Source organism: Marmota monax, unplaced genomic scaffold, assembly GCF_021218885.2.
Source record: "Marmota monax isolate L192 unplaced genomic scaffold, Marmota_monax_Labrador192_F-V1.1 WCK01_AAM20220418_F8-fsc00251, whole genome shotgun sequence".
Lineage (NCBI taxonomy): Eukaryota > Metazoa > Chordata > Mammalia > Rodentia > Sciuridae > Marmota > Marmota monax.
This window is the reverse complement of record NW_026694546.1, coordinates 1,745,111-1,766,126: the sequence shown is the minus strand read 5'-3', so window position 1 is coordinate 1,766,126 and position 21,016 is coordinate 1,745,111. Positions and strand designations below refer to the sequence as shown.

Below are 21,016 nucleotides of genomic sequence, written 5' to 3'. Positions count from 1 at the left end.
CCCCAGTCCTATTTTGTATTTTATTTAGAGATAGGGTCTCACAGAATTGCTTAGTGCCTCGCTTTTGCTGAAGCTGGCTTTGAACTTTTGATCCTCCTGCCTCAGCCTCCCGAGTTACTGGGATTACAGGTGTTCCCGCCTTATAGGTTTATTTATTTATTTATTTTTAGTTTCTAGATATTTAATAGTTTTTACAAACGTATGTACTTTAAACTCAAACTATTGTGTTAGAGACAACATTATTTAGATAAATTTAATTCTAACAACATAAGCATGAACCAATGACATCATTTTACATCTTATGCACTAATGAAAATTACCTGCATTGTGTGACTGCATTGGTCCCTGAAGCAATTTTTAGAAATAAGAAGTCTAGTTCCTTTTGAAATAGGAACTCTGCTCAAGCCCTAGATGGAACTCATGGGTCTGGCCAACCTGGGGGTCTTGAGTAGCCCACTACTAGGAAAGAATTTTCCCATGGAAGAAACAGCAGGACGAGATCAGCTGTTCCCAGTAATGAAGTATCGGTCACTGGGGGAGGAGGATGATTCTGTGTACCCTGTGGTGTCTGATAATCAGATTTATCTTTTGGTCCAGACATTCCCGGGTGCCCTGGAGTAGGTACCAGTCAGTCTCTCAAAGGGCTTTCAATAAAATCCTGTGGAGTACCAAGTGGAGGGAGATCTTACTGACTTCACAGTCCACCAGCATATAAGCCCCACTGCCTGATGGGGATGTGAAACTTCTAGGTCTGGCGGATGCTGAGTGACATCTTTGGCACTCCCAGAAATAGGCCTGGAATCCTTCGTGGGGCCTGATGTCTGTCATGAGCAGCAGAGTACACATGGAGTGGAATGTGGATTATTCCCAACGTAACCTCATCTGCCTACCCAAGTTAGAGAGACCTAAGATATCTCAGGTTACTCTGAACACACTGAACTTCCATCTTGGAGAGGGAACTGGCCTTCTATGATGGTTCATAGCCCACAACCTCTTCTTATTTATCTCCTCTATGAATGGAATTTTCTGCTTGGCAGGAGAGCTGTTTTAGTGGATCCCCCTGCTGTTGTAAGTTTAGGAAACACTAGAATATGTATTTTGTTAGCCCATCTGTGTTGTTCTGTAACTAAGGCCCTGTTCTGACACATACTGAGCAGCTGTTTTGGACAGATTCTTGGGCTCCCTGTGCACAATATGGTATTTACCCATTTGCAGATTCCATGGTTGGTGTTTGAACAGTGGATGTTTAACTTCGGCAACACTGACTGAGCCTGCTGGTCATTTTCATTTTGTTAGGAGACTGTTGGGACATCAAGTTCCACATTCTGCAGCCTGCCTAGCTGTGGTCCTGGAGCACATCTTGGTGGAGATTAGGCTGCTTGACAGATAAGAGGTCTGCAAGAGTCTTCAAGGAGGTAACTGTGTCCAGGAAGGTGCTGGTGCAGGTGTGGGAATGCTAGATGTTTGGGGGAGGGCCTGAGAGTCTTCTAACTGGTATGGACTGAATTGTGACCTAAATGGAAGATGTGGGTTTGGAGCCATATGGGAATAAGAGTGTGGTCAGCAGATCCAACTCTTCCTTTTGTTAGCCCACATCCTTTACGGCAGAGACTTAAATGCCATATAGTAACATGGTATCCCTCCCCTTTTCTTAGGACGGAGGGAACAAAATGGGTACTGTGAGGTCTAAGTTATGATCTTTGGACTTTGTGGGGGCTCCTCATGAGAAATCACATGAAGCAGGGGACACAGCACAGGGCAGAGTTCAGCTCCCCATGCTCGAATCCCAGCTAGGCACTGAAGATGTATCCAAGGGCACAAAAAACCAGGATCAGGAGTCCCAGCCCTGTCATTCTGCTATATACATCAGCAGCATTTGTAAAAAGATTGTGAATGTGCCTTTGGGAGCTGTGTCCCAGCAAACATGCCCGCCTGCACCATGTGGTTCTTTTTGGCCTTGAGTCATTCCTTCCTAGAAGCTTTTTTGGAATCCCCATACTTCCCAGACCAAAGGGCACATTTTTGGAGCTAGCATATGATCAATGCCAGAGAAGACAGACCCAGAAACCCCGGGAACAGGGAGTCAGGGAAGGGGAAGTAAACAGGGAGTTTGACTGTGATCTGAGGTTGTCACAGCCTGGACCAAAGCTCAGAGTAGGGTTTCTCTTTGCCACGTAATCTGGAAAACCTCCCTCTTTCTCCTTCCCTCCCCCTTTCCTACCCACATCTCTTATGAGAGACCTGAGGCAAGCTACTTAAGAACTTAGAAATCACCTTACTAAAATGTCCTTAAATCTGTAGAGCATGGCTAGGCTTGGCTTGCACACGTTCAAGGGATTCTTTGGGGCATGCCAGGCAGGGCCAGCAGGGGATGCAAGAAAAGCCCTCCTCTGTCTCATATTCCAACCTGACCATGAGGCAATTTTTCTTCGGACAGGGCAGAATACAGTGGAGGAGCTTTCTTGCAGGGTGATATATGGCATGGAAAAGACTTTAGACTAGGTGTCTATATCCCTGTCTCCTCTTCTAGCCTCTATATTCCAGGGCTAATAAAAATCTCTACGTCATCTATGGCCTTTCTAGGAAGCTCCTATTGCTGGGAATCTCAGCAGGGCTTATGGTATCCATTCATTTCCTCTCCAGATTCAATTGTTCTGCCTCCCAGAACATTCCATTGATTTGGGTAGACAGAGGGATGTGAGAAACCACAGAATTTCAAGCAAGTTAGAAACTCAGCTCCTGGGATGGTTTCTGCACATGTGCTAACTGGGAGGAATTTTGGGGAGAGGAGAGTTGGGACCACAGCAAGTTACAGATGGAAGGAAATTGGCTCAAGGGTGTCCAGTTCCCTGTTCACACATTTGTATGTTGAAGGTTGTCTGAGTCCATTTTACTGCCCAGAGAGTTAGGGCCATACTTATCTGGTTGGCTGTATAATTACTGAAGTAGGAGAGCTCCTTTGGGATTGGAGCCCAGATTCTCAACTCTAAATGCAGGCTGCTTCCCCCTATGCTGAGACCATCTCTTCCTAGATTGAATCAATGATAGTCCTGCTGGCATCTAAGTAGGGGTCCATGGCTGCTGACCCATGGGGTCTATTGTGGAGTGGCTTTACTCTTTATATGGCCAGTTTGCTGTGTGCTCTGGAACACAGGTATAGTATGGTGAGGCTGAAAGTGCCATAAGCTCTGGACATGGCTGGCCAGATTTCTTGTCACATCCCCAGATCCTGGTCCATGGCATGGCACAGGATTGGTGTGCAAGTACTTATTGATGTGCAAGTACTTATTACAAATGATTTACAACAGCAAGCCCTAAAGCCCTGATCAAAAGGCACCAGGAAGAGGAGGTTTCTTTTCTAATCTCCAGACACTGGAAAACAACTTGGCTTTTGGAGAAAACTGGAGGCACTGAATAGCCACCTGGACATGGAAGTCCCTTCTTGTCCTGAGAGTATGGTTCAAATGAAATATTCACCTTTTATGTGCCATTCCTTATAGCATGTAGGAGAAATAGATCGAATAGGAGGAACAATCTTATCAAACTTCAGGTATTCTGTTCTCTTAAGTGACCAAGCCATATACCCATCTGATAAATTTCCAAATTGACCTTTTTTTTTTTTCCTCTAGCCATTATCAGAGGGACATCATTTCACACTCTAACATGTTCTTTTGTTCTCATGTTTGTAGCATGCTGACAGGCATCCAACAAATACTTACAGAGTGCTTATTCGTGCCCAAGGCCCTGTTGTGGGCACGGGAGACACAGCCAGGTTTACATTTCAGTCGTGGGGACATTGGACGAGCACATTGTAGGAGTGCAGTTGTTTGTGATGCACGTTATGCAGAAGCACAGGGCTTTGTGAGAGTGTATTTGCCTTAGGCTCCTGACCTGTTCTCTCAGCCTCATGAAAAGGGGATTATGGAAGGAGGCAGGATTAGTATCAGGACAGCTGCTCATAAAAGAGAGTGAGGTCATGGTGAATTTTTGGCCAAGTTGAGTTTTAGCAGCCTGATGAGTTTTAAAAACTTTGCAAAGCTGTCTTCAGTTTATACTCAGGCCCAAGTTAATTGTTTGTTTCTGTAGCACCATGGAGCTGATCCCTAGTTCAGGCTGGCTTTAGTTGAGGGCATCTTGCTTTATACCTAAGCAACAACACAGAGGAAGTCCTAAATGTTTACGCTTGGTTTGTTCCAGGGCTCTTATTTCGGCCTCTCTGTCCTGGAGGACTGGGCTGGAACACTACAGAGGAGACCTTGAGGTCCTTGAGTGTCCTCTCCAGACCTGGGGCAGATGCCACACCCAAGCCTTCAGCATCCAGTGAGCCCCACTTCAAATTCCCTAGTTTTCCAGAGCAAATGAACCAGTCTGTCTTTCATTTCTTCTCTACTCCAGATAGCTCTGTTTTTCTACTTGCTTTTCCAACTATTTCAAGACTCTCTGTATGCTGGGCTATAGAGCCTGTTTCAACCTGGACATTGCCTTTTCTCTATCTCCTTCCTCCCTCTTTGGTTACATTCAAATAATTATCTCTCTTTTTCTTCCTTCCCTTTCCTCTTCTCCTTCTTCCTTCCACCCTTCCTTCTCGGATTCCCTCCCTCCTTCCCTACCATTTAATCTCCATTGTCTATTTTTAAAAATAATTACAAAATTGAGTGATGCTGGTTGCAGTTAACTCAAGTTCTCTTAAATTGTAAACGACCGAGATGACTCTGACTTTGCAAACTTCAGGCGGACTGTGCTTCTTTGAAATGCAGGGAAGAAAGGAGTAGGAATAGGAAAACGAAAGACAGTGGAATGAATCTGACGTAGTATATATATATATATATATATATATATATATATATATATATATAAATACACCACAGTGAGTCCCACCAATGTGTACATCCACAAGAATGGGGTTCTAATTAAAATAAGATATATTCCATGCTTGTATGTCAAAACGGATTCTACTGTCATGTATAACTGAAAAGAAATAATAATTAAAAAAAGATATGTAGACACCAGAAATAATATTTTTTAAAAAAAAGATATGTAGGTACCAAGAGCTGGAGTTTCCAGCCTGAGGACAATGGGAACTTCAAGTATTTCCTGGGAAGCTCTGAGGACTGCGTGCATATTCCACAAACCATTCTAGTGGCTGCCTGTCACCTTGGCCACTATGATCACCCCAGAAGCATTTGCTTCAGGGTCCCACATCACTACTGTCCTGCTTCACCTCAACATAGTCATTGGGTCCCATATGGCATTCTAAGGCACAGTTCTGCCTCTGTTATGCCCAACAAGTCTGCCTTAAGGACTTGAAGAGAAACACAGTGTATATAATTGCTACTAGAAATGCTGCCTTTGGGGGACCACAGCCTGAATTTGATTTCTGTTCCCTGATAAGGGGCAGCACCACCTTCAACAAGAATCTCAATGCATCAGAAGCCACACAGTTCTCCTTTAATCCTGAAGATATTGGGGCCACCTCCACCTTACTCCCTGCCCCCTGCTGATAGAGTTCCTTATTTTCCTGATCACGTACTAAATACCACTGGGGAAACCAACATTCCGTGGGATGTGTTTGGCTTTCTTGGTCTCAAAAAGGCAATAACAATATTCAATAGGACACTTGCTGCAGCCTGCCTTGTTCAGACTGCAATAACCACATTTGGAGACTCAGAATGATTTAGCATAGTGGAGAAGTTTTGTCTGGTCCGTTTCCCCACATTTTGCCACAATGTGTGGAAGTTGCACCTTCTGATCTGTGGGCTCTCAGACACAGAACAGCACCTCTGCCACCACCATTACCACCACCACCTCCATCTGTAACACCTCCGCCACCACCATTACCACCACCACCTCCATCTGCAACTCCACTGCTACCATAGTAGAAATCACCATTTTGTATGACTGTCACCACAACTGCTATCACTAGTACTATCATGGCCTCTACCTCCATCACCCTAACCACCCTATCACTAGCTCCACTTTCACCATCACCACCATCACTTCCTCTATTACCACCTCCTCTTTTCTCCTCACCACTTCTACCACCTCCATCACCATCTCTACCTCCACCACCTCCATCATCACTTCCTCCATCACCACCATCACCTCCTCCATCACTAACTATCTTCTCCATCACTACTTCCTCCATCACCCCCTTGACTACTTCCTTCATCACTCCCCCTTCCTCATCATCACCTCCACTTCCTCCATCACCCCTTCCACCACTTCCCCTCCTTCATCACCACCTCCACCACCTCTATCACTACCTCTATCTCCTCTATCACCCACTGTACCTCCTCTATCACCACTACCATCTCCTCTATCACTCCTCCATCATCACCTCGACTACTACTACTGTTAGCTGCTAGGCAGGTAGTTTTAGGGGCAACCATCTATGTTTGTGGGGGGAAATCTGCTGATCCTTAATGACAAAGCTCTTGAAAAGTTGTCTCTTTTTTTCCTCCTTCCTTCTTTTCAGATAAGGTGCTCCAGAGAAAACCAACCAAAATTACAATGATTTACTTATTGAAAATGTATTTCCTAAACAAGTAAATGCACAATCTCAATGAAGACCTATATCGCCTAACAGAATATTACACGTCTCCATTGGAGACATCTACATTTAGGTTACTTCATTGACTCTGCAAGCGTTAAGACAATTCCTTTTATCTGCACAAATAAATTCTCCAAAGTAGTCCTTCTTGGAAGAAAAGGAAGATTTGATTGAGAGACTAGTATGGAATTGCTAGAGTGTGGAAATCATCTGGGTTCTTAAACCAAGGTGCTATTTGTGGATTCCTCAAAAGACCCACAAATAAAAATCAAGAGTCCACAAACTTGGAAAGGGGAAAAAAACTACAATTTTTCACTAACCTCTCGTTGAATTTTTGCATTTCCTTCAATGGAATGTGTCACATACCTTGACTTCATCCTCAGTAAAAATTAGAAATATTTTTGTATCAGAGTATAGTTGGGGGTTTCTTGAAATATTTGTTTATTGCTTCTTTGAAATTATGGTAATTATTAGAATTGCTGTGATATCTTTTTATTTCATGCATTAATAAAGAAACCCATAGTACACCTAATAATCATCTGTTTTAAAAATCTTATTTAGTTTCAGTATAATTTTTAGTCTTACATATTTTATTTTGTAAAATGTTAAGAAATACTGGCAAAGGCTCAGTTTCCCTGGCTTCAATACCTTTCAGATCTTGATTCTTTCAAGCATTGAAAGTCAACATTTAAAGTCACATCTACTCCAAGAAATAACCATCATTGGCAGATTGGTCTACATTCTCTCAGATTCTTCACCATTTGATGTGAATACATATTCATTTAATGCTTATATATACATAACACACAATAACACACAGTTGTTTTAATGGAATCGCTCTACTTACACTGTACCTTGCTCTTTTGTGTTTAACTCTCTTCCCTGTTAAGGAAAAGTTGCCTACATTCTTTTGGATTGCTGTGAGATGCCAGCATTCATTTATCCATTCCTCCCCTTGAGGGATACTCAGGTGATTCCCAATTTTTCCCTGATATAATTGGTGCAGTGGATCTTGCTAACCTTCTTCTCTTCTCGTGCCATGCCTTGAGAATCTAAGCAGCTTTGTAAGGTCCATTCCCGAGGAAATTGAGGTGAGTAGGTATGATGTGTAGGCATCCCACATTTGAGCTTCTATCCCTTGGCTCTTGTGACATCTATGAGGATGGTGATGGGCAAGTTCTGGCTGCTAGAAGCCCACACAGGTTGCTCTCCAGAGTTCAAAACATGAATCACATTTTAAACCTTATACAGTCTTACATGCTGATGACTATACAATTTCAGAATTACAGCAATGGGGGAGACACAATTTCACACAGACTATAACAAGAATGAAGTTCCTTGGAAGAATGCAACATGACAACTTGGGCCTTGTAGGTAGAAGTGGCTAAATAAATGTTTCCTTTAATAAAGAATCATTGTTTTTACAGAGACAGGATCTTACAGAATATTTCATTTGCTTCTCTCACCTAATAATCCATCAAGAAATATCCTCGAAGTCAACAGATAGAGATCTAACCAACTCGTTTAAATAGCCGGGTCATGTCCCACATTAATCAGTGCTTCCTCATTGGGTTTGATGATTTGATTTTGGCACAGTTCAAGTTTCAGAACACCAGTTACTCTTTGCCTCATCTGCTCTTACACTTGGCTTGACAATGCCTGTCTTAGTCCTGTCTGACTGCTATAATACCATAGACTGTGTGGCTTATAAACAACAGACATTTATTTCTCACAGTGCTAGAGACTAGGAAGTCCAAGATCAAGGTACCAGTAGACTTGGTATCTTGTGAAGGCCATTTCTGGTTGCATACATGGTACCTTCCGGCCATCGATCTCTTTTATAAGAGCTCTGCCCTACAACTTAATCACCTTCTAAAAGTCCCACCTTCCAATAGCACCGTTTTTGGGGTGAGCATTTTATCGCATGGATTTAGGGGGTCTCAAACATGCAGACCATAGCAATGCCTTACACAGTTGTCCTTCAGTATGTGTGGAGAATTGGTTCCGGGGTGCACCTCCTGCCACACACACCAAAATCCAAGGATGCTCAAGTGTCTTATATAAAATGATATAGTATTTGCATGTAAACTACCCACACAATCTTTCCATATACTTCAAACCGTCTCTAGATTACTTATAGCACCTTATACCTTAAATGCTGTGTATATAGTTGTTATTCTGTACTGTTTAGGGAATGACGACAAGAAAAGAGTCTGTCCATGTTCAGTACAAATACAATTCTTTTTTCCTCCCCAAATGTTTCCTATCTATGGGTCATTGAATCTGGGAATACAGAATCCCTAGATATGGAGGGCTGGCTGTGTTTATATGGAACATATACATTTACCTCACTTGATGTCTCAACCACTCCCATATGAGGAAGAACTAGGTTAAGAGACTGTCCTGAACTCACATAAGTAGAGAAGCTGCATCTTTCAGCCTTGCTCACCAGACTGTGGCCTTTTTGTGCAGGACTTGTTTCCCCTGCCTGTTCCATATTAGATCTGAATCATTCTCACATTGGCAGCTCACAGCTCTTCCAACAAGGGCATGGTGCAGCCACCTACTCCAGAACAAATATACCCAGCAAATAGCATGACATTCTGCTCCAATTAGAACCAGAACTTGCCTTTGCCAGTGCTCCCTGCTCCCTGGAAAGAACTGTACAGCTTGAGACTAGCCAGCATGCTGGGTTTGGGCTGGGGTTCCCCATATTGGGATAAATGTGCAAGGAACTCTGGTGTGGGTCTCAGGATTGGCAGTAGTTAGGGTTGTGGGGTTTCTGTGACAGTGCTTCTCCTGTCTGCAATCAGGTGATGACTTCCTGGCCAGTTGGGACAGATCTGATCTTACCAGCATTACAGTTATTATAGCTCTGAATTTGTATACTTGGTTAAGGCCTCTTAGATTTTTGTTTACCTGCTGAAAATTGCCTCCATAAACATACAACTTTACAGTGACCAGTAGCAAATGGCACCCCCTGGAGTTGTACAATCATATGGGGAGGATTGCTTCTGGGGCACACCTCCTGCCACAACATCAAAATCCAAGGATGCCCAAGTGTCCCAGGAATCTGCACTTTTGGCACATGCATAAGGCGGTTCTTAAGAACTCTGAAGTTTGAAAATCACTGCTTCTGCTGAGCCAACCTAACTTGATTTTAATCCAAGAATGAACTGACCTCCACTTTCCACCTAAATTTGTTATCGATTGCTACATTTACAATCATACTGCGTCTGCAACCTTGCAGGGCTTTTCTGGAAGTAAGTGCTCGTTTCTTCCTATACCTGAAGCTGGCGTGTGTGTGTGTGTGTGTGTGTGTGTGTGTATGTGTGTGTGTGTATGTGTACACATGTGCTTTGGAGGTAGCAGGACATGGCACTTAAAAAAAAAACAGCATCGATGAAGACATGGAGGTGGCATGGTGTTGTTTTAAAAAAAATATGTCTATGAATTCTTTGATATTCCTCCCTTCAAGAGGTAAGGATTAATTTCCATTCCCTTGATTGTGTGGCCGATGAAGAGGACTTCCAAGATTAGGTTATAAAAAGCCTGCGGCCTTAAACATGGGTGACCACTGTCAGCCTTGGATCACTTGCTCTGGGGGAAACAGATGTATCACATGGGCAACCTTGGGAAAAGGCTCCTGTGGGAGGGGCTTCAGAAACGTTCTACTAATATCCATGTGAGCAAGCTTGAAAGCAGATTCTCAGCCCCTTCAGATGATGATGGCAGTTTTGCCTGATGATTCTGCAACCCAATGCAACCCTGAGCCAGAACAACACAATTAAGCAGCTTCCAAGTCCCTTACTACTAGAAACTCTGAGATAATAACTGTTTGTTGTTTAACCTGCTAGTTTTTTGTGTAATTTGTTAGGTAGCAATAGATAACAAATTTAGGCTGAGAGTGGAGCTCAGTTCATTCTTGAATTAAAATGAGATTAGGGTGGTTTAGCAGAAGCAGAGATTTTCAAACTTCAGAGTTCAGAAGAACTGCCTTATGCATATGCTAAAAATGCAGATTCCCGGGACCCATTCTCTGAGAGTTGATTTGCATTTAAATAAGCATTTCAGATGGTTTTGATGTACTGATATAGAAAGCATATCTCTGAAGGGAAGCAAATACCAGAGGGTTGGTGAGCTGGGTAATCCAAGATGAAGCTGGGAGGTAAACAGAGGTCCGGAAAATCAAAACCAAAAGACAAATCTTTTTCTAAGAACAACGAACAACCACTGGGGTGTTTTAAGCAGGACCATAACTAAATCAATAAGCAGAATCTTAAATCTTTTTTAGTTTTCCTCTCTCACTGACCCAATAAGGTGGACACTGGCTTGTCAAAAACCACTGCAGAAACTTATATGTGGGAGATGAAGAAAAAGATTTTAGGCCTTAATTAGGGAAACTCAATTTTCTTTTGATACTGGGGATTGAACTAAGGGGTGCTTTACAGTCGAGCCACATTCCAGGCCCTGTTTACTTTTTATTTTGAGATAGGGTCTCACTAAGTTGCTAGGGACTTACTAAGTTGCTGAGGCTGACCTTGAACCTACAATCCTCCTAATTTAGCCTCCTGAGCTGCTGGGATTACAGGTGTGTACCACCATGAATGGTACAAATTATTTAAAAAAACATATACAGGAATTCACATATTCACGTGAGAGCTGTCTCTTTCAAAGTTAGTGTGAAAGATTGTTCTCTTGTTTTAACAGTGCTGGGGCTGCTCAGAACCTTTTTGAGCATTGATTTGGATAATCATTTTCTGAGTCAATTCATGGTCTATGCCAAAAACCAGTTGCTTTGAAGCTATAGAATGATCAAGTGAGGATGGGAATTGTTTGAGATCATTTTGCAGAGATCCTTTAATCTCATCCATTTTGAAGAGGAAGAGACAGAGGGTCAGAGAGAGAGACCCAATGATTTGATTGAATGTTTGAAATTTATTATATCCAAATTGTTCAGGTCCACTGCAGAGATATGATATAGACCAGTAAAAGGGGCTGATGGCCCATCTGCCAGGCATCTCCTGATAGACTGGATGAGGACAGGTTGAATTTATTTGGAATAGCTTCCTTAAAGGGACAAACATTTTAGAGCTGGGCTTAAAAAAACAGAGTGGCATAAATGGGTGCAGAGGAAAGGGTAGGGTATCTGAGGCATAGCTATAATTGCGCTGCTATCTATAAATTTTTTCTTAAAAAACAAAATATTGAACTATGGATTTTCCCCAAAGGATGTTTTTACACTTTTTCCTCCACCAAAGCACACCAGACAGTGTTTGCACCCAACGCTTGTTCTAAAAATATTCTTGTTTTCTCCTGCTACAGAGAGGTAGAAGAGACTGCAGGCTTTGTACAACTTCCTGAGCTCAGCTCTGAGTGCACCTCATTTTCCTCCATTTACCCCATCTTTTTTGTGAAATGAAGTAAAGAGTAGGTTGTATTTTAAACAGGAAGATAAATATAACTTGGGAAACATTGTGAATTTTTTCTTAATATTTTATATTTTTGATTAACATCTATTAAGTGTGCATATTAACAAGGTTCAGTGATATAAAAAGGTGAAGCATAGCCAGGCGCAATGGCGCACACTTGTAATCTTAGCCACTTGGGTGGCTGAGGCAGGAGGACCAAGAGTTCAAAACCAGCCTCAGCAATTTAGTGAGGGGCTAAGCAACTCAGTGAGACCCTGTCTCTAAATAAACTCAAAATAGGGCTGAGGATGTGGCTCAGTGGTCGAGGGCCCCTGAGTTCAATGCCCGGTACCAAAAAAAAGAATGTAAAGTGTGCTTGGGAGGAGATCACCTGTGTGTCTTCTGGTTTCAAAACGTGCTGATGGCATTCTGCTCCAGGCTGACTTTTCACCTGGGAGCTTTGCCTTGATCCTCTGGATGGAACAGGGAGTTAAGTTCCCACAGTAGGGGCAAATAGGAGATGGTGGATAAATAAATAGCCTGCCTTCCTTGCTCCTTAATTGGGGGATAACTCAAGTTCCACACTGTTTTCCTGAGTTCCCAACAGGACCTAGCCTCAGTTACCCAAATAGAGATCTGCTCAGGAATGCACTTGGTGTTATCCTTCTTTCTTTCTCTCGGTCACTTCTCCATTCTACCAGATTTTCAGGGTTCATCTCCTAACAGACTCTTTATTCTCCAGAACACATCTTTGCTTTTGGGGAATTCCACCTAAGACATCATTCCAATTATCAAGGGATCTGCGAATAAATTGATCCCTTTCAGGTGGGAAGTTATTTTGCATTTCACACAGATGTGCTTTTGAACATTGAAGAGGCAAATACCATCGGTTCCTTTGTATCTGGGTTTTTGCGTCTGTAGAGTCAACCAACTATAGATAGAAAATATTTGAATAGACATTTTGTTAGTACTGAGCATGTACAGACTTTTTTTCTTGTCATTATTTCCCCAACATTACAGTATAACAACTATTTATGTAGCATTTACATTGTATTATTATAAATAATCTTGAGATGATTTAACGTTTACAGGAGGATGTGCCTGGGTTATATGCAAAGACCATTTACTTTTTATAAGGGACTTGAACGTCTATGGACTTTGTCATCTTTGGGGATCCTGGGACCAATGTCCCATAGATACTGAAGGATGAAAGCCTAGGTATAGTAAAACAAAGAAACAAACAAGACAGTCCAATCAATATAATACAAAGTAATTTCTTCCCCACATCTCCTGCTTGCCTCCCCCCACCCATTTATCTTCCTGAAGGCAACCATCATGAATGGATTGCTGGGCATCTTTTTTTGGAAGTTTTTAGAATTTAAGTCAGATCATATTCTATGCTATCCAAGGCCAAGGTTAAAGGCTGTTAAACAGATTGTGGGTCCTCTATGCTCCTTTCTTTCTGGGTCTCTTATCCCTACTCTGCTGCTCACTCCCTCTGCTATAGCCTCTCTGAGCTCCTGGCCACTCGTCAATCACACCATCAAGTTCTTGTCTCAGGGCTTTTGCACATGACCTACCTTCTGGCTTGGATCTCTCTTGCTCATCTATCCCACGTTTTTTTCTACTTTCTACAAGTATCAGTTCAGATCCCCACTTCTTGGGGAAGCTTTTATCTGAGCACTTCACTTAAAATTATGCACCTTCTCATACTCCTCTCATTTGTTTGTCTATTTATTCATTTCTCTGGTACCAGGGATTGAACCCAGGAACCATTGAACCATATGTTCAGCTCTTTTTTATATTTTATTGAGAGACGGGTTCTTGCTAAGTTGCTTAAGGGCCTGGCTTTGAACTTGCAATCCTCCTGCCTCAGCCTCCCAGCCTCCCAAGCCACTGGGATTTCAGGTGTGCACCATAACACCCAGATCTTGTTTATTTTTCTTCATGTCATTCTGCACCATGCGACACATCACAGCTTCTGCTTACTGCTTGATTCCGTTAGAGTAAAAGCTCCATGGGAGAAGAGGGTTTTTCTTCTTTGTTCATTGCTGTGTCTTTGGTGCTTAGAACCATGCCTGACATGCTGTAGTCACTCAAACTTAGTTGAACAAATGCACAGTGTGATCCCCTCTACATATCAGCACACATGCACACACACAAGCTATGTAATGCACGTATTGTTCTGCCCCTTGCTTTCTTCCTTAGCAGTCTTGGAGATAATTTTTCTTCAAACACAGAGAATCATTTCACTCTTCTAAATGCCTGCAGAATATACAATGGTGTGAATGTATTTAACCCATCTCTTCCTGATGAACAATTAGATTATTTTTAGTCATTAGCCATGGCAAACAGTGTTGCAGGGCATCCTATATTTTTGCTCATATGAATGAATATATTAGCAGGATGAGTCCCTTCAGTGGATATGTGCATTCTCATTGGGACAAATACTACCAAGTTGCTTTCTTGAAAATGCCATGCCTATTTACACTGTCCCCAAGAATTTACGAGAGTGCATCTTAATCAATACCATGCATTTTCAAACTTTGATCTTTGTTAACTTACTTGGTAAAAATTTTTACAAGTAGGAACTTGCTTTTTTCTTCTCTCTCTACATTTTATTTATTTTTATTTTTTTGATGCTGAGGAAGAACCCACACGCTCTACCCCTGAGCTATACCCCGTTTTTTCTTCTTTTTAAAAATATGCCATCTCTCTCTCTCTCTCTCTCTCTCTCTCTCTCTCTCTCTCTCTCTCTCTGTCTCTGAATTACTTGTTTATGGGTTTTGCTCATTAAAACAAAAATGGACTGTTGACCTTTGCCTTGTGGTTCACAAGTCCTATTTTTATATTTAGCCCTTATATATATATGTCTTTGTTCATTGCCTGTCTTTCATATTTCCTCCATTCATTTATATTTTGACATCATTTGGTATTGTTGGTATTGATAAAATTTTAAATGTTTGTATTGTCAACCTACTCAATATTTTTATTTATAACTTTTGAATTTTGTTTCTTGATTAAAAAACTTTCTCCTCTCTCAAGATGATATGAAAGTCATCATGTTTCTTTGTAGTTTATCTTTAAAATAATATATGGTTTTTAACCTATAATTTACTTTAGTATAAAGGCATGAAGAGTTTTTTCCCTTAAGCCAGTTTTCCCAACAATATTTATTGATTCATCCATCTTTCTTGCAACTATTTCACTGAATTTGTTTTATGCACTAAATTATTCTATATTTTCTGGTGTCTTTTTGGACTCTCTTTTTGGCTCATTGATCTATTCATGTACCAGACTCAATTTGTTTTCATTTACCTCTCTTTAAACTCTCTTTTCATGTCTAATAAAAGTTAAGTCCAGAAGTTCTTAAAAATTTTTTTATTTTTTCTGGTAGCCCCAGAGCTTTTTGGCAAAAATGAAATCAGGTTTTAGGTAAAATGGTCCTTTCTCTTTATGTGACAGAAATGGGGAGTAGAACGTGGGCCCCTGGGTCCCGTTAATTGGCAAGCCCTGCTTCTGCTGAAAAGTCAAACTTTCCAAGCAAAGGAGAGTAAATCAGGAGCTGTCTGTATTTCTTCAATTCCCCTGAAGTTACTCCTCTGCCTTCCACTGAACAGGCTGATGTGGTGCTGGGCTTGGGTTACCTGTAGCAGGTGTGATAAGAAGGGTCAGAACTTGAATTTACCAATTCATGTAGCAGTCTGAATATAGACCTTCTCCACTTAAAAAAAAATATGGCAAAATAAAAAGGAAATGCAAATCAGAAAATAAAATCCCACCCTTGGCATATGACTGCTCTCCAAAATTCCATAAACTATTTAAGGAAAACCAAAGCACAGGAAGCATGGGGTAAGTATGGGTCTGACCCGCATCTTGAGCTGGTGTACACAGTGTAGACACGGCTTTCCTTTGCTCCCTTCTGTTTTGCCCTGGGGCCTCCTAGAGTCCCCAGACACAGATTCAGTGGGAGATTGGTATGAAGTTAATGTTTTGAGTGGGTGAAGTGTAGGAAGCGAAAACAGATATTTAGACATTTTTTTCTTCTCTGCTTCTTTCTCATAGAATATTCCTGGCTTGCACAGAACAGGCCCCCATTGTGTACCCCAGCCCCGGGCAGCTTGGCAAGGGTGCTGTCTGCATCCTCATAAGAGACCATCTTTGAGGAGTAGAGCTTGATTTCTCAGAGAAGCCCCAGACTCACCCTGACCCTGACCTGTGAGCCACCTGAGTCCTCTGTTGGATACCCCTGTTCCCCTTCTCTGAGTGTCTGTTGTCACAGAATTCCTCACGCCTCAGGAAATAGAGGTGCTCAGAGCTTGGGGCTTATCAGCCAGGATGAACGTACCTCAGCCTTGCACTCAAAACAGTGTTCAGACTTCAGAGCTGGGTGCCCTCTTTTCTTTTTCTCAGAAAACACACTGAGGTGGAGAAGGGCAGACCAGGACCCTGGGAACACCCTGGTTTGAGTGAGTGAGTGAGTTCTGTTCAGATGAGAAGGTGGTGGTGCCTTCAGCCCAGCACCACCTCAGTGTCCTGTACAGTGACAACGGTGCTCACAGGTATTTTGTAGGACCTGCCCTGCCAATGAAGAGGCAAGTAGCCCTGTAACTGGGGTGTCTTCATGGGCACTGGTGTTGAACCCACACCTGCTCCCAAGCCTGAGCCCCCCAGTGCCATCTAAAGTAACCCTTGCCTTAGCCCCTCAGTTTCCCTCTTTTTAGTTAAATCTTGCTGTTGCAAAATATTCCCTTCATGCATGTAATGCTTCTATCGTCCCAAGATTGTCCACTCTGTCATGCTCAGGGAGGTCTGGTAAATTGGGGATTTAGGGTCAAAAGATGAACATGTCAAAAGACAGTTCAAGGCTCTTAGCTCCAGTCACAAGCAAGTATACCATGGCAGGACCCCGTCAGCTGTGAGGTGGACATTGGCTTTACAGGGATGAGAAGACACAATGACAACAGTTATGGCTGTGTTGGTTTGTCGAGTGCTTACTATGTGCCAGACACTGATCTAGCGCATGTATTATCTCCTCCACAAACCTGTGAGGCATCCTGCTTTTATTGTCGCCATTTTTGTAGATAAATCACAGTGAAATGATCCGATTCGGTGCTTTCTTCATAGTGCGATCTCAGTAAATGTTATTATGGTGGTGGTGGCCACTTGTCCTGTCCCCTAAGAGCCAATTATGCACATCTGTTCCCACCTCTGTGCACAGGGACATCACATGGGAAGCTTAAAATTGGCCACAATGGCAAATCAGACTTCTCTCTCTCTCTCTCTCTCTTTTTTTTCCTGAAAGGTGCACTTTTCCATCATGACTATTAATATATACTTCCACTGGCATGGAAATAATATTAGAATTGGCCCCTACTAAAATCAATGTACTGAAATTCACTAAATGGAAGAAATACCTTTCTTTGTACCTTGATGTCATCATACTGATAACAAAATCCAATCAGTCAGAGTTTTACTGCAGTGGACTTCACCTGTAGCCAGAACCTTAGAGGGAGACTACGATCAGGGGCAAATGGCCAGTAGGACCCCAACATCCAACTTGGAAAGCCATTTGTCATCTCTAGGTAAGCAGGGTCTCATTGTGCTATCATATGCTACTTTTCTGAGTAGGTCTTTGAATGCAAAGATGCTGCCCAATAATCAGACCATTTGAGGGGAACTATGAGAAGTTCATTCCATTTCCAGGAGAGGCTGGGGAAGGACAATCTGCTGGGAAGAGTGGATCCAGCACAGGATACCATGTAACTTCATGAATCCTGGTTCCAGTTCCCTGTTGATCTTTCTGCAGGAAAGAAGAAAAGTCACTTGGACCCTCTTTTTTCCCTCCATAAATCAAGGTGATTTGATCTACAAAGAACTCCATCTAGCCCATCACCGGCAAACACAAGTGCTTTGTTCATAGAATGCTCCAAAGACTATACTGCATTGCACAAATACAAGTACTATGATTTTCATGATAACATTTCCCCTTATTTTAGCATAAAACCAAGCTCTGTGTTCTAAGGAAAGAAAGCTGACTTGGTGTTTACGTGGAATGGATAACAAGTAGAGAAAGAAGAAATGGATCTTGTGTGTGTGTTGTTTATCAAACAATCAAATGTTTAATGGAAAACCTGTATTTATTTATTCAAATGCTGGGAATTGAACCCAGGGCCGCATGCATGCTAAACGAGTGTTCTACCACCGAGATACCCCCTTAGCCTGGAACTGAATTTATTGATTCTGACTTCTGTGCCACCTCTATATCTTGAACATCTCATGGTTATTTACAATCATAAATTGACATCCTTAATCTGGAAACCCCAAATCCAAAACACTCCAAAATTTGAAACTTTTTGAGTGAAAACGTTATTCCACAAATGGAAAATTCCACACCTGACCTCATGGGATGGGTCAGAGTCAAAATGCTAGTGCACTTAAAAATATTGTCTAAAATTACCTTCAGGCTATGTGTATAAGGTGTATATAAACCTACATGAATACTGTGTATAACTTTATTTCTTATCCCCAAGATATTTCATTATATATATGCAAATATTCTAAAATCTGAAATAAAAAATTCCCTAAACCAAAACATTACTGGTCCCCAGCATTTCAGATAAGGAATATTCAACCTGTATTGGTTATCATTTCCCAGTCCTGTGTAGATAATGGGATTTTTTGAGGGCAGGGCTCAAATTATATTCATTTATTCATTCAACAAACCGTCATTAAAACCTACTATGTGCTTCAAAGGAGATCAAAGAAGGATGAAACAAAACTTTTTTTTTTTTTCTGGTAGGGGCTTCCTGGGATAAAGAGTGTAGGGAGGAATCCAGTGGGCAAGGAAAGATAGGGTGGAGTGCTTGCTACTCCTGTCTAGTAAGGTATAGACTAAAGTGCTGTAGAAGTTGAAAAAAGGACCAGAAGGGGGGTTGAAAGATATAGCTGGGGCTTAAGGTGGCAGTAGCTTTATAAGGAGAAGCTTAATAGACACAATGCCTATGTTGTGTGAACTGTAACTTTGGAGACCCCTGGGCCATGAGTGAGATTTGAATTCTCCAAGGGGAGTGGTACCATGCACCACCAGGCTGGGCTGAGCTGATAGTGGAGGCAGCCTGGAGCCCCTGTCTAGGTTTAGGTTATTTCAGGCTCCTTGGCAGAAGAGGATGGAAGACTATTGAGGGAGGTGTACCCTAACTCTTTAGAATGGGCTGGCTGCCTTGGGAGGTGTATGTTGTGCCCTAGGCTACTGCATGCAATCAGAGAAAACTGCTGACAGTTGGCTGTTTGGCTGCCCCACTTGAAATGCAGCCTGAGGCCCTGAAATCCCAGGCTCAGGGCCCTGACTATGCTGAACAAGCCAGACACACAGAACATCATTCCTCAGCCTTCACACTCCACAGATCTGGCAGCAGGCTCTGAAAACCAGACACCTCTCAATGGGCATCCAGTAGTCCAAACACCTCCCCACCCAGTAGTGAGTATTCTGTTAGTGTGTCCTACAGGGGATGAACCATATCGGTTCATGGCTAGGACAGTTGACTTTAATGCTGGAATCCCATCCTCCTGCAAGAGTGCACTGGTATGGTTAGAGGTGTTTATGGACCAAGGATCCATATAGACTCATGTAATGAAGTGGTTGTGAATTTCCCTCTGAAATCTCCCTCCTTGGCACTAGAGCAGTACAGCTTTAGGAGAGCACTTTCCACAAGACATTCTGTCATCATCTGATCACAGGTCTCCCTTCCCTCAAGTGCACTTGAAGCCCTGCAAGGACAAGGACCATGTCTTTCTCATCTTTGTACCCCCAGCTCTTTGCACAGTGCTTTGAAGTTACTCCACTAACATTTAGGGAAAAGAATCAAACCAAGCCATAGAGTAGGTAGCCACTGGCTGTATTTCCTTTCAGCCACTCTGCTTTCTACTCCTTATGATTAACTGCAAGAACTTAAAGTCCCCGAGGAGAGGCAGGTCTGCAAATTGGATGCACCATTACCTAAGCTTAGACTGGGGCTCCAGGCTGCCTCCTCTATCAGCTCCACTTAGCTTGGAGGTGCATGGTGCTCTTATTAGATGTGCTACTCCCCTTGGAGAATTCTAATTTCACTCATGACCAGGGGTCTCCTTTCACTTTGGGTCCAAAGTTATAGTTCACACAACATAGGCATCTTGTCTGTACTGAGCTTCTCCTTGTGGCCCTGACTGTGTCTTTCAAACTCCTCTCCTCCCTACTGATCCTTTCTTTTATCAACCTCTATGGCACTTTGAATACACCTTCCTAGCAGGTATTGGCAATGGCTTGAATCTTCCTTCCCCAGAAGGTGGCTTCTCTCAGGGATGGGCAGATCTATGGAACATTTCTGTCCTTGTTGCCTCTTTGGGGAAAGAAAAGCCATTTCTCTTAGTTGGCTTCACTGTGAAATGCTAATTTGGTATAGACTGATCTGCCTCAGATTATTTCTTAATTTTGATGCCTGGAGCATCTTCTTTGGAGATGCTCAAGGTTAAAGTGACATTTGAAGACACATTGAAGATACTCTTTCTCATTAAGGAATGTATTGTAGATGGACATGTGCGATGTCATGCAGCAGGTATGATCCTGAAAAGAAGTCACACCATACAGTCATCCCTCCGCATATGTGGGTTCTGCATCTGTGATTCAATCAACAACAGATGGAAAATATTTTAAAGATTGCTTCTGTACTACACAGACTTTTCTCTTGTCATTATTTCCTAAACAGTACAGGATGACGATTATTTACATACTATTTATATTATACTGTTATTATGAGAAATCTACACATGATGTAAAGTACACAGCAAGATGTGTGTAGGTTGTACACAAATACCATTCCATCTTATATAAAGAACTTGAGCATTTACAAATTTTAATATCCTTGGGAGGTCCTAAAGTAAATCTCCAATGGTATACTGTGTATTAAAAGGTTTTATATGCACAGAGAGCTCACTAGCTAAGCCAGTGTCATGTGTGTATGTATTTGCTTTTTATAATCATGGAGTTTTTTTTTCCACATGGAATCAAATGTGGGAG

General features: G+C 42.1%; 1 long non-coding RNA gene across 3 annotated transcripts in view; it reads left to right on the top strand.

The window, feature by feature from the left end:
- The first annotated feature begins 1,225 nt into the window (after positions 1-1,225).
- LOC124076652 (uncharacterized) overlaps positions 1,226-21,016 on the top strand; it is a 48,052-nt gene continuing 28,261 nt past the window's right edge. For 2 of the 3 annotated variants that reach the window (XR_009224585.1, XR_009224586.1), the window contains exon 1: positions 1,226-1,415. This is a non-coding gene — a long non-coding RNA (uncharacterized LOC124076652). Of the gene's footprint in view, positions 1,416-4,197; positions 4,321-6,475; positions 7,073-21,016 lie in introns of those variants that run through there. The other variant, XR_006846409.2, reaches the window with a different exon arrangement.